Consider the following 14,050-nt stretch of genomic DNA (forward strand, 5'->3'; position numbering starts at 1 on the left):
TGTGTACGTAAAATCACTATTAAAATCTGATGTTAAGCAGCGCTTTGCGGTAGTGGCAGTTCGAATTTGCAGAGCAGCTGCTCAACCAACACACTAAGAAATCAGGGTTCAATTTGGGGTTGAGTTTGACCCAATGCACCCTTGCGTGGACTAGGGTTGAATATTTAACTTCTATGGGTGCTATTTACTCCGAAAGGGGTTCACTTTTGAGAAAGATTAATTTTTGAACCTCCAAATAGAAGAGTTAGTCTGCTACAAAAATCTAGATCATACTGTTGCGTTCAAACATGTTAGGATTTGTAATGCAGTATCAGTAGTGATTTGAATTGTGGATGATGTTCATCTTTAAGATTGCAAATCAATCAATATAATGATGTTTGTTGGTGTTTGATAAAACGATATAGCATTTTTTGTTCGTGCCAGTTTCATAAACAGTACGTGAGCAAAAACTAACACGCCAATCCCGGAAATTAACCAATCACATCAGAGAAGACGATCGAGGCTCCGTTTTTTTTTTTTTTTTTTTTTTTTTTTTTTTTTTTTTTTTTTTGTAAGCTCGCATCGCCACCGCATACAGCGAGCTAGCTATGTCTATACGTGTCACAAAGCAAAGCGTCGCGACAGTTCCCTTCCATTCGTTCTAGAACTCCCATGCAATTGCATTGAAGCGGGGCTTTCTCGTTGTAAGACTTGCTGATTTATACAAGATTAAGGTGAGTAAATGATCACAAATCATGACTTATTTGGGTTGCGCTTCTGTGCGGCTAGATCTTTCATTTCTTCGGTAATAATTTCAATCGTTTGTCGTGCCGTTCTTTGTTACCACGTTCACGCGTGTATTAATACACTGTATGTAAAATCACATGACCTAATGCAGTAATGGGGAGCAATACGGGCCTTTTTACGGTTACTATACTACCGTACTGCCATTTAGGGATCGACAAGAAATAAGGCAAACCAGTTTGCATTGTTTAATCTAATGGTAGTTTAATGTATAGTGATTTGTGATACTGTTTTGTCTTCTATTGCATGTGCTTATGAGACAGTCGAGACTGACTTACTGTACAGTCTACAGAGTCAGTAAGCCAACTGTTGCGACCTGCCCGAACTCGAAGCGTACGGGCTCCCACAATTTACAACTGTGTATGGGACTAAGACTCGATCGCGCACTGTCACTAGTCATATATCTGCATGCCCCTGTACCCTGATACAGTCTGCATGATAAGCTGTGTGAGAGTCGCGGTCCGCGGTGACATGATACGGAGGGATACCGGTGATTGAAACACTGAATGAGAGAATGTGCATCAAACTGTACTAAGGCAGAGGAGGTACAGCTAGTAATCATCAGTGTGAAAGAAATTCCTTCTTACTTGGGTTTGGTTGTACAGTGCCGCAGTCAGTACCAATTACAGTACACAGTGCAGACTGAGTACAATAATTTCCTGTACGGTATGTAGTGGCCGACTAGCTAGACTAAAAAGGTTTAGCTGTGTCAGTGTGGCAAGGGTGTGAAGCTGATGATACCGGTACTGATGATTATCAAAAAAAAACAACAACAACAAAGAAGAGATATTTCAAGTAGATCTACATTACATACGCTCTGTATCTATGGACATGGTGAACAACAGTCAAATTATACTGATTTCGAGGTGAAAATACAAGTTGCCAGCAGCGTTGTAAGTCATGTAGCAGACTAGTATTAAGTGTGGGCAATCTATATAATAGCCTATTGACGATCGCCATGCGCTGTGCAGACATCATTGATCTACATATTAAACAGGTGGGTGGTGGTAAATTTGAGGTTACAATTGGTACAACAAATGTACGTTACTCAGACCCTTGTGCTTTGCATTGCATTGACGGCACTGTTACCTGCAGATTTGTTATAGGGCCTACTGCACATGAACAGTTCCATAGGCGTACCCAGGATTTTTTAGAGGGGGGTGTTCAGTGGCGTACCGTGGGTCAAGACCACCGAACTAAAACATAGTGGAATGCGTGTTCACCCAGGAAATACGCAGCCACCAAAACTTGCTACCACCGCCATTTTGTTCGGGCAATTTTTCCTTATATGGAGTGCGGGCTGTGTCTCCGAAGCGCAATTGACCATTGTACAAACGTGCATTGTTACGTCATAATCACTAGCCACTGGACGGCGTACTCTTGCTTGCGCGCGTACCAGTGGCCCAGTCTGACCGCGCCAAAGCGTGCACTCCATATAAGGAAAAATTGCCCGAACAAGATGGCGACGCAACGCAGTAATTTGGCTGCACGGTCTCGTGTATGTTGGGAATAGGGACACGCATTCCACTATGTTTTAGTTCGGTGGTCAAGACATGCTATTAGGGAGCTTTAGATTTTGACGCGCGGACGTTTGGGAAGACGCCTGCGCTGACGTTCTCCTCTCCCTGCGTCGTGTGGAAAAGTAGCTTTAGATTACGCTGGGACGCAACGTATGAAAAATTAAATCGCGCCCCCATGATCAGTGCATGAAGAAGCTCTCTACGTCACAAACTGTGCGGACGTGAAAATAGCCCAGTACGCGTAATGAAAAACTCAGGCAACGCAAGCTAAAAATAGATCGACTTTACGCGCGCTACTGCGCACGTTCAGAACATGTTTTTTTCCTTGGAACGTCCGCGCGTCTAAAATCTAAAGCTCCCTATTATGGGGGGGGGGGGCGCACCTCATGGAAGCACGCAACATCAAAATTGCATAACTGTACAATTAAATGCGAGCGAGCTTGAAAACTTTGACATTTTACAGTCAACAAACTGCCGTTTTTATATGTATGTATATGTATTTGCTTTGGAAATTAAGGGGGTTGCACCGGGTGCAACTGCTGGCAGTTGCTGGCAGTAACATCAGGAGAATGGCATAACGATTAAATGCGAGCGAGCGAAGCGAGCGAGCTTGTAAATTTTGACATTTTAAGTCCCCAAACTGCCGTTGGCAGCTATATTTTTTTGCTTTAGAAATTAAGGGGAGGGGGTGCACCGGGCGCAACTGCTGGCAATTACTGACAGCAACATCAGGAGAATTGCATAACGATTAAATGCGAGCGAGCGAAGCGAGCGAGCTTGAAAATTTTGACATTTTACAGTCCCCAAACTGCCGTTTGTAGCTATATTTTTTCGCCTTAGAAATTAAGGGGAGGGGGCGCACCGGGCGCAACTGCTGGCAATTACTGACAGCAACATCAGGAGAATTGCATAACGATAAAATGCGAGCGAGCGAAGCGAGCGAGCTTGAAAATTTTGACATTACCCCAAACTGCCGTTTGTAGCTATATTTTTTCGCTTTAGAAATTAAGGGGAGGGGGTTGCACCGGGTGCAACTGCTGGCAGTTGCTGGCAGTAACATCAGGAGAATGGCATAACGATTAAATGCGAGCGAGCGAAGCGAGCGAGCGTGAAAATTTTGACATTTTACAGTCCCCAAACTGCCGTTTGTAGCTATATTTTTTCGCCTTAGAAATTAAGGGGAGGGGGTGCACCGGGCGCAACTGCTGGCAATTACTGACAACAACATCAGGAGAATTGCATAACGATTAAATGCGAGCGAGCGAAGCGAGCAAGCTTGAAAATTTTGACATTTTACAGTCCCCAAAACTGCCGTTTGTAGCTATATTTTTTCGCCTTAGAAATTAAGGGGAGGGGGCGCACCGGGCGCAACTGCTGGCAATTACTGACAGCAACATCAGGAGAATTGCATAACGATAAAATGCGAGCGAGCGAAGCGAGCGAGCTTGAAAATTTTGACATTACCCCAAACTGCCGTTTGTGGCTATGTTTTTTCACTTTAGAAATTAAGGGGAGGGGGTGCACCGGGCGCAACTGCTGGCAATTACTGACAGCAACATCAGGAGAATTGCATAACGATAAAATGCGAGCGAGCTTGAAAATTTTGACATTACCCCAAACTGCCGTTTGCAGCTATATATAATAATATATGTATATATGTATATATATATATATATATATATATATATATATATATATATATATATATATATATGTATTTGCTTTGGAAATTAAGGGGGTTGCACCGGGTTTAACTGCTGGCAGTTGCTGACAGTAACATCAGGAGAATGGCATAACGATTAAATGCGAGCGAGCGAAACGGGCGAGCTTGAAAATTTTGACATTTTAAGTCCCCAAACTGCCGTTGGCAGCTATATTTTTTCGCTTTAGAAATTAAGGGGAGGGGGTGCACCGGGCGCAACTGCTGGCAATTACTGACAACAACATCAGGAGAATTGCATAACGATTAAATGCGAGCGAGCGAAGCGAGCGAGCTTGAAAATTTTGACATTTTACAGTCCCAAAACTGCCGTTTGTAGCTATATTTTTTCGCCTTAGAAATTAAGGGGAGGGGGCGCACCGGGCGCAACTGCTGGCAATTACTGACAGCAACATCAGGAGAATTGCATAACGATAAAATGCGAGCGAGCGAAGCGAGCGAGCTTGAAAATTTTGACATTACCCCAAACTGCCGTTTGTAGCTATATTTTTTCGCTTTAGAAATTAAGGGGAGGGGGTTGCACCGGGTGCAACTGCTGGCAGTTGCTGGCAGTAACATCAGGAGAATGGCATAACGATTAAATGCGAGCGAGCGAAGCGAGCGAGCGTGAAAATTTTGACATTTTACAGTCCCCAAACTGCCGTTTGTAGCTATATTTTTTCGCCTTAGAAATTAAGGGGAGGGGGTGCACCGGGCGCAACTGCTGGCAATTACTGACAACAACATCAGGAGAATTGCATAACGATTAAATGCGAGCGAGCGAAGCGAGCAAGCTTGAAAATTTTGACATTTTACAGTCCCCAAAACTGCCGTTTGTAGCTATATTTTTTCGCCTTAGAAATTAAGGGGAGGGGGCGCACCGGGCGCAACTGCTGGCAATTACTGACAGCAACATCAGGAGAATTGCATAACGATAAAATGCGAGCGAGCGAAGCGAGCGAGCTTGAAAATTTTGACATTACCCCAAACTGCCGTTTGTGGCTATGTTTTTTCACTTTAGAAATTAAGGGGAGGGGGTGCACCGGGCGCAACTGCTGGCAATTACTGACAGCAACATCAGGAGAATTGCATAACGATAAAATGCGAGCGAGCTTGAAAATTTTGACATTACCCCAAACTGCCGTTTGCAGCTATATATAATAATATATGTATATATGTATATATATATATTATATATATATATATATATATATATATATATATATGTATTTGCTTTGGAAATTAAGGGGGTTGCACCGGGTTTAACTGCTGGCAGTTGCTGACAGTAACATCAGGAGAATGGCATAACGATTAAATGCGAGCGAGCGAAACGGGCGAGCTTGAAAATTTTGACATTTTAAGTCCCCAAACTGCCGTTGGCAGCTATATTTTTTCGCTTTAGAAATTAAGGGGAGGGGGTGCACCGGGCGCAACTGCTGGCAATTACTGACAACAACATCAGGAGAATTGCATAACGATTAAATGCGAGCGAGCGAAGCGAGCGAGCTTGAAAATTTTGACATTTTACAGTCCCAAAACTGCCGTTTGTAGCTATATTTTTTCGCCTTAGAAATTAAGGGGAGGGGGCGCACCGGGCGCAACTGCTGGCAATTACTGACAGCAACATCAGGAGAATTGCATAACGATAAAATGCGAGCGAGCGAAGCGAGCGAGCTTGAAAATTTTGACATTACCCCAAACTGCCGTTTGTTGCTATGTTTTTTCACTTTAGAAATTAAGGGGAGGGGGTGCACCGGGCGCAACTGCTGGCAATTACTGACAGCAACATCAGGAGAATTGCATAACGATTAAATGCGAGCGAGCGAAGCGAGCGAGCTTGAAAATTTTGACATTTTACAGTCCCAAAACTGCCGTTTGTAGCTATATTTTTTCGCCTTAGAAATTAAGGGGAAGGGGCGCACCGGGCGCAACTGCTGGCAATTACTGACAGCAACATCAGGAGAATTGCATAACGATAAAATGCGAGCGAGCTTGAAAATTTTGACATTACCCCAAACTGCCGTTTGTAGCTATATTTATTCGCTTTAGAAATTAAGGGGAGGGGCGCACCGGGCGCAACTGCTGGCAATTACTGACAGTAACATCAGGAGAATTGCATAACGATTAAATGCGAGCGAGCTTGAAAATTTGACATTTTAAGTCCCCAAACTGCCGTTGGCAGCTATATTTTTTCGCTGTAGAAATTAAGGGGAGGGGGTGCACCGGGCGCAACTCCTGGCAATTACTGACAGCAACATCAGGAGAATTGCATAACGATAAAATGCGAGCGAGCTTGAAAATTTTGACATTACCCCAAACTGCCGTTTGTAGCTATATTTTTTCGCTTTAGAAATTAATGGGAGGGGGCGCCCCGGGCGCAACTGCTGGCAATTACTGACAGCAACATCAGGAGAATTGCATAACGATTAAATGCGAGCGAGCGAAGCGAGCGAGCTTGAAAATTTTGACATTTTACAGTCTCCAAAACTGCCGTTTGTAGCTATATTTTTTCGCTTGGGAAATTCGGGGGGGGGGGGGGGCTGCACCGGGCGCAACTGCTGGCAATTACTGGCAGTAACATCAGGAGAATGGCATAACGGTTAAAATGCGAGCGAGCGAAGCGAGCGAGCTTGAAAATTTTGACATTTTACCGTCCAAAAACTGTCGTTTGTAGCTACATGTATATTTTTTTTCGCATTGGAGGGAGGGGACGCCCGGTGCGCCCCCTGGATCCGCCACTGGTAGTCAAGGGTGTCGGTTTATGTTCATGATTGGGGGAGGTATGACCAGCGAGGGGGCGTCGAAGTGACCAAGCGGGAGAAGGATGTCCAAAATCTGCACTTTATGTAGAGCATCCCCTAATTTGTTTGTGTTTGTGAGTGTGTGTGTTTCATATAGATGGAAAAGTTAGGAAATAGCCAAGGTCAAGTCTTATTATTGGCAATGCAAGGCATTTTGATATAGACTAGTATGTAAAGCAACACTGCAAAATCAATGATCAAGCTTTGATAGCATATTGTGTACAACCTATCAAACATTGCGCAACATTGCAGCGACTCTATTTGCCATTCCGATATTCTGAGTACACTGCGCACATCCTGCATGTATTCAAAATGCCAACCAGGAATCACGCTGAATCACAATCTTTTGTCGTTTCCGGGCTTTTTGAACAATGTTATACCTCTTTAATTATATGGTTAAAAGAAATCTTAGAAAAATATCTTTTTTTTTTCTTGATCATCCTTTCATATCGATTTCAAAAGCAGTTTACTAACCCTTGAATTACCATTTTCGTAGGTTTCTTTCTTTCTTTCTTTTTCTTTTTTTCTTAATCAGCGGATGGGGGGGGGGGGGCACGTGCCCCCCCCCCCCATGCCCCCGTAGTTACGCCACTGTTCCTAGACCTAGATATCTAATGAATTTTAAGCGCAATAAAGTCATCCAACCACAATTTGTAGACTCACACTCAGTTATCTTTCAGTTTTAACTTTCAGTCATTGAAAAGATTCATATCTACTATTACTAAAGGTTAACCAAGCCCATGTGCTATTACTAATTACACTGAGTAGCAAGTAACTTGCTACTCCCAGAGCTTCCAGAGCTTGCTGCTTCCAGTAGGCTACTATAATTTGACTGTACTTGGTAGTCAGTGGCGTATCTAGGGAAAACGGCGCCCGTGGCAAGCGCGAAAATTGCGCCCCTAATTTCTGAAAAAGTATTCAACCCCAACCCCATCCCGGTAGGGACTTTAAAAAAGTCCTCATGATAAATGCTTTTTGAAGCACTTAAGAGGGGTCTTTTGAGGGTGATTTAAATGTATAGGCTACCCTAAATTTTGATATATTTTGGCGAGCGAGCGCAGCAAGCGAGCCGAAAATTTCTATATTTCAGCTTTATACATAACATGGAATTCTTGTCATTTTTGGTTATTAAATCTTCGAATTACAATTCTAATCATAGTGACGGCCTTATAGATAACGATTTGTACCAACAGTGTCCAACCCCATCCCGGTAGGGACTTAAAAAAAGTCCACTTGATATGCTTTTTCGAGCACTTAAAAGGTTTTTTTTTTTAGGGTGATTTAAAATCTGATAAATTTTGATAAATTTTGGCGAGCGAGCGCAGCGAGCGAGCCGACAATTTTTGTATTTCACCTTACAAAACATGGAATTCTTGTCATTTTTTGGTTATTAAATCTTACAATATTGTAATCAAGATGTAGTGACGGCTTCATAGATAACCATTTATGCCAATAAACTAAGGACTTGGAAAAAAGTCCACATGATGTGCTTTTTCAAGCACTTATATAGAAGGGGTCTTTTGAGGGTGTTTTAAATGTTATAGATATTGAAGAATTTTGGCGAGCGAGTGCAGCGAGCGAGCCGAAAATTTTTGTATTTCAGCTTACAAAACATGGAATTCTTGTCATTTTTGGTTATTAAATCTTCGAATGACAATTCTAATCAAGATATAGTGACGGTCTTATAGATAACGATTTATACCAACAGTGTTCAACCCCAATCCCATCCCGGTAGGGACTTAAAACAAGTCCACTTGATATGCTTTTTCGAGCTCTTAAAAGGGTTTTTTTTTTTTTTTAGGGTGATATAAAATCTGATAAATTTTTATAAATTTTGGCGAGCGAGCGCAGCGAGCGAGCCGACAATTTTTGTATTTTACCTTACAAAACATGGAATTCTTGTCATTTTTTGGTTATTAAATCTTACAATATTCTAATCAAGATGTAGTGACGGCTTCATAGATAACCATTTATGCCAATAAACTAAGGACTTGGAAAAATACTCTGAATTACTACGAGTGAGTGAGCCGAAATCTTTATATTTCCACGTCATCATTACGTTTTGTTCTTCATGTTTTGTTTGTTTTTTTGATAAATTTTGGCGAGCGGGCGCAGCGAGCGAGCCGAAAATTTTTATATTTCAGCGTTACAAAACATGGAATTCATGGAATTCATGTTTTGTTTTTATCTTGTTTGATTTGGTTTTCTGCCCCCCCCCCCCCCCCCCCATTCTCCTTCCCCCCGTCCGGGCGAGATTTTTTATTTTCTTCTTCTTTTTTTTTCTCGTTTTTTTTTTTCTCACGTGCCCCCTTGCCCCCCCCCCCCCCAGATACGCCACTGTTGGTAGTTGATACTACTGACTTAGCATGCAATGTGCATATAATAGGCTGCAGCGCAGCATGCATTGTACACACATAATATTACGCATCATACTAGTACACAATAATTTACGGTACCGCGTACGGTATAATACCGGTAAACGGTGAACATTATGCGCAATGTATCTTCGCGATTCGGTCAGAAAGCAAAGCAGCGATCGGGAATGTCTACTGTTTGCGCGTCAGCTTCGCGCGCGGTGCAGTAACGTAGTATTAACACGTACTGTACACGAGTTCTTTAGTGCGTATGATAGTAACTAGAGAGAGAGAGAGGGAGAGAGAGAGAGGGAGAGAGAAAATGAACGCAAAAGAAAGGAAAGGCGGAATTCAAAACGGAAATAATGTAAGCGGTAAAGACAGCTTTTGTTTCATTTGTCAACATCTAAGCATTGCTGAAGAGGGGTGTTGAATAGCTCAAACACCTCCCTTTTGCCCAAGGGGGGTGTTTGAACACCTTAAACACCCCCCTTTTGGCAAAGGGGGGTGTTTGAACACCCAAAACACCCCCCCTCGGTACGCCCTTGAACAGTTCAATATAAATTCAAATTTCTGTGTTGTCATTGCAAGTTTCTTTCTTTTTCCCCTTTCTTTCTTTCTTCAGGTCAAAGGTGTTTGAAGCATCCTTGTCCTTACAGCAAATGAAGGATGTTGTTTGTTTCATTATGGACTATGCTGCGCTGAATTGCATCCTACTCCCTGGGAGTATTCTCGGTATGAAACCTGATGTCAAAGCTTCTTCTCTACTTGTGACACCAAGGCAAAGGTGAGTTTTCTCTGCAGGCCAGGACAATGCACATTTGCTCCCTTTGATATAAAAACTGTTTTCTTATGAATGTTGCAAATGCAGCATTAATTATCTGTAAGAGTTGCAAAGATGGAATGGTTAATCTTGTAAGATTAATTGCAGTATGCCATGCAGAGTCTTTGTATCACTGTTGGCGGAAGGTTTTCAAAAGGGGGGGGGGACTTCCTAGTTTCATGAGCTAACATGCAAAAAAAAAAGGCCGCGAATGCAACTTCTGGTGCCACTTCCAGGTTTCAGCTTACAAGCAAAAAAAAAAAAAAAAAAAACACCAACAAAACAAAACAAAAAAGTATTCAGCGCAAAAACAGATCCTTATGGTGCTCACACTTCGAGGTTTTTATCTACATGTATTTCTTTCTAGTGCCACTTACACACTTTCGGGTAAAGAAAGTTGGGGGGGGGGGATTGGGACCCGAAGTGGGGACACCTTATAATGTTTTCCTTTGTATGGTGCCGAAAAAGTAGGGGCCCGAGTCCCCCTGGTTCCTGTGGCCATATGTATAGCATCCAATTCTTTCTTGCACAGCTCTACATTACTGTTGTTTTTTAGTTGGATTATCAAAGATGACATACCATGTATTTGGTTTACTTTTGTACTTATTAGATTTAACGCAGGAATCGCAACACTACAACGCCAAGGAAGAAATAAACCTTGCCAACATTTCGCAAAGTCCGGAAAGGTCTGCTGCCATATGTCGCTGCCACCTAACCTGCAACTGACCTGTAATGGATCTGCCAAAGAACAATACTGTGAGTTGATCACGAAACTGCTGTGCCTCATTTTTTTTTTTTGCATTGTATGTTCAGATGTATTATTTATGGAACTCTTTAATGCATCAATCTTTATACATACACACAGTGCACTCATGTTCTAATAAATAACGTTACAACAAAATTGAAATTGAGGCCATGATGTTATTGGCTCTACATTTGTTGCTCTATTGTTTACTTGTTTGGTTGTAAAAAAAAACTTTGATAAAACGAAAGAAAACTGTAGGCCCTGAGGACCTCATTATAACAGGAGTCCAGTGTATACTGGGCCAAATACGCTGTACCGAATTGCTGATGCAGTCACTGCATCAACATAAAAGGAGGATGATCCTGGACAAGACATTTGTCCCAGTATACGACTGGACTGGTCATCTCTCTTCTCTCAATCAACAGTTGTTCCCAGTTCAAGGTTAATCTGCATTTTTGCATTGAATGTGAAAACTCTGTACATGATCAGTATGGCCTTTTTCATGGAGAGGGTTGATGGCCCCCACAAGTAATTTTGACTTCACCTGTTCTTCATTGGCATATATTTCATCCAGATGGCAGAACATTTTCAAATTTTCAGTGTAGAGTGTATGGTCTATTAAAGTTCTAGAATTACATTGTACATGTAGTATAGCATTGTTTTGAGATTGTTACCCTACAATCAAATTTAAGCTTAAGAGGGTGTGTAGAGTGTGTTGTGCTTGTGATTTGTCAGGAAAGTGCAACCCATAGAAATGTTCAATTTGGTGTTTTCCTTCTTCCCAGAAATTAATCTTCTCAATAAATGTATGATATATTGTACATTTTTGTATCACTATACAGAGGAGAGTGTAACACTTTTGTTGTTGTTGTTGTTTTCCCCCAGGTATTCTGCATGACTGAGGCACCTTCTTCAGCTGTCTTCGTGGAATGAATCGCTACCACTTCACTCAGTTCTACAGATGCATCCATGATGAAACCTTTGTCCAGGGCAATCAACTACAGTCTGAAACAGTCTTCATAAAATCAATGTAGAATACTGGCAGGTAATATTGTGAAGAACACTTCATGGAATGATTTTAAAGAAATCACTGTAGATTTACAACCCTGTGGCTACTTGTATGATTATGAGTTAATACTTGTATCTGCTTTGCATTGTGTATCATCCTCTGCCTAAATGACTAAAACAGTAAAAAAAAAATGTATTGTTTTGTATGCTGACACTTTGTATAGTACTATCATCCTCGAGGTTGTTATAGAAATTCTTGCAGCTATAATAGAGTAGTTTGGTTTTCTTGTCATTCTCGCTTATGAATATAAGCTGCATTTTGATGTTTTGGGTGGAAGATGAATTTTAGCCTTGAGCCAGCACTGAGAATTACACTGTAGTACAGTGGTATCATTCAAGCTTTCTGTATAAAGCTGGACAATTCCTGTACCTTCCTGTTTTATACCTCTCCTATCCTGTCTATGCTATCGTACTATTATCTCTGAGTGTTCCTCTGTCTTCTATCATATCTCGTACTATATACAATGTGATTCTAGTTACAAATGCCATCCCTATATCGATGGAATAGACATATCCCCACACTTTTGGTTAATTGGATGCTGTTAGAGGAAGGAGGGGGGGGGTCCTTTTTCCTTTTTTGCTTGTCACAATTTGCATGTGTGTGTGTATTAGTGGTGTTGATTATATATTTTATTGCAGTTTCAGCAAACTTGGTATCCTTCTTTTCCATCTGTTATGTAACAGGTGAGGATACTAACCTTTACAATTATTGTATGTAAACATTAGCCATGTAAAGATGTGTTCACGGAAATCCTACTAATATTTGTGTACTGTGCTTTGATTACTTGTTAATGATCTTTATCTTTTTTTGAAGGGTTCTAGATAATCTTTAATTTATGAAATATTTTCATTCATTTGCATAGACATGTAGCTGGAAAGTATTGTGGCCATTTTGTTTCCTTCTATGCATGTGGAAACTAACCATGAAGGTTTTGTAATGTACATGTATACTTTTTATTCGACTGTTTTATTTGTTTTACCTGAATTCACTGTGTTGTAACTGCTTGCACATGCAACATCTAGAATTAACAGCTCTGCTTTCTTTAGATGATAAAAGTGTACTTTTTGCACAACGCACATGGATTGCAAATGTTTCATTTTTTTCTTCTGCTTGGGGGAGATTTTTATGTTTATTTTTTGTCATAAAGAAATTCTCATAGGGAAATAAAATGATGTAATGATAATATAATGACAGACCTTTGATACATTTCTTTTTTCATCAGGGAATATTGTTTTCCCTTATTTACAAAATTTGAATATACATTGTATTTCATTACTGTATGAGTATATGTTATGTACATGTATTGTATTTAACTTTTTCTATTGTACATGTATTACATTATAATGCAAAAACTTGATTTGACTTAATCTTTGTTTTGAATGATAAAAACCTAGCCTTTAAAATCAATACATGTGCATTTTTGTGTGAATGCAGAAATGCATCCATCTTGACAAATGAAAGTGACAAGTTTGTATGTACCAAATGATGAACTGTACTTAGATAATGTACGAAAATGGGGATTTTCTCTTTATTTAATTTTCCCCGTTTTTTATCATCCCAAGACTTTATTAAACAAACATGAAATGTAATCATCTGTGATGCAGAGATGTTTTAATTTCTCTGTACAAAGTGTGTGCCAAACATGAAGTATGAGCAGCATGTACAATGAATTGGTGGTGGCATTGTTAAGGAGTATGTGTTGACATTGCTAAGGAGTATGTGTTTGATTGAACAACTGTGAACACTGTGCTGTACTTTAAGCTTGAACATCTCCATTATTTCAGCAGGATATATAATATATATAATATTGTATGTAATATTGTATATTATATATATGTCTATTTAATACATGTATTATATATATATATATATATATATATATATATATATATATAATATATGTAACCCATTAAGGAGGACAAATAAAAACCAGGGAGCGTACATGCACGCAAAGGGTTCAATTTTGATATCTGAAAAGTTCAAGAATTAACCCTTTTGGGTGGAAGAATGAACCTTTTTACAACCTTGAGGTTAAACAATGTATCCTTCATAGGTTCAATTTTTAACCTGCCTGGGTGCAAAAAATAAACCTTGAGGTTCAGTTTTGAACTCAGAGGGTTCATTTTTATGGAATTCAAAATTGAACCCTAGACAGGGGTTCAAATTTTGAGGGAAAAGGGTTCATTTTTATGGGGTTCAAAAATGAACCCTAGACGGGGGTTCAAATTTTGAGGGAAAAGGGGTGCTGCTATTGCA

This window comes from Diadema setosum, chromosome 10, assembly GCF_964275005.1.
Source record: "Diadema setosum chromosome 10, eeDiaSeto1, whole genome shotgun sequence".
NCBI lineage: Eukaryota > Metazoa > Echinodermata > Echinoidea > Diadematoida > Diadematidae > Diadema > Diadema setosum.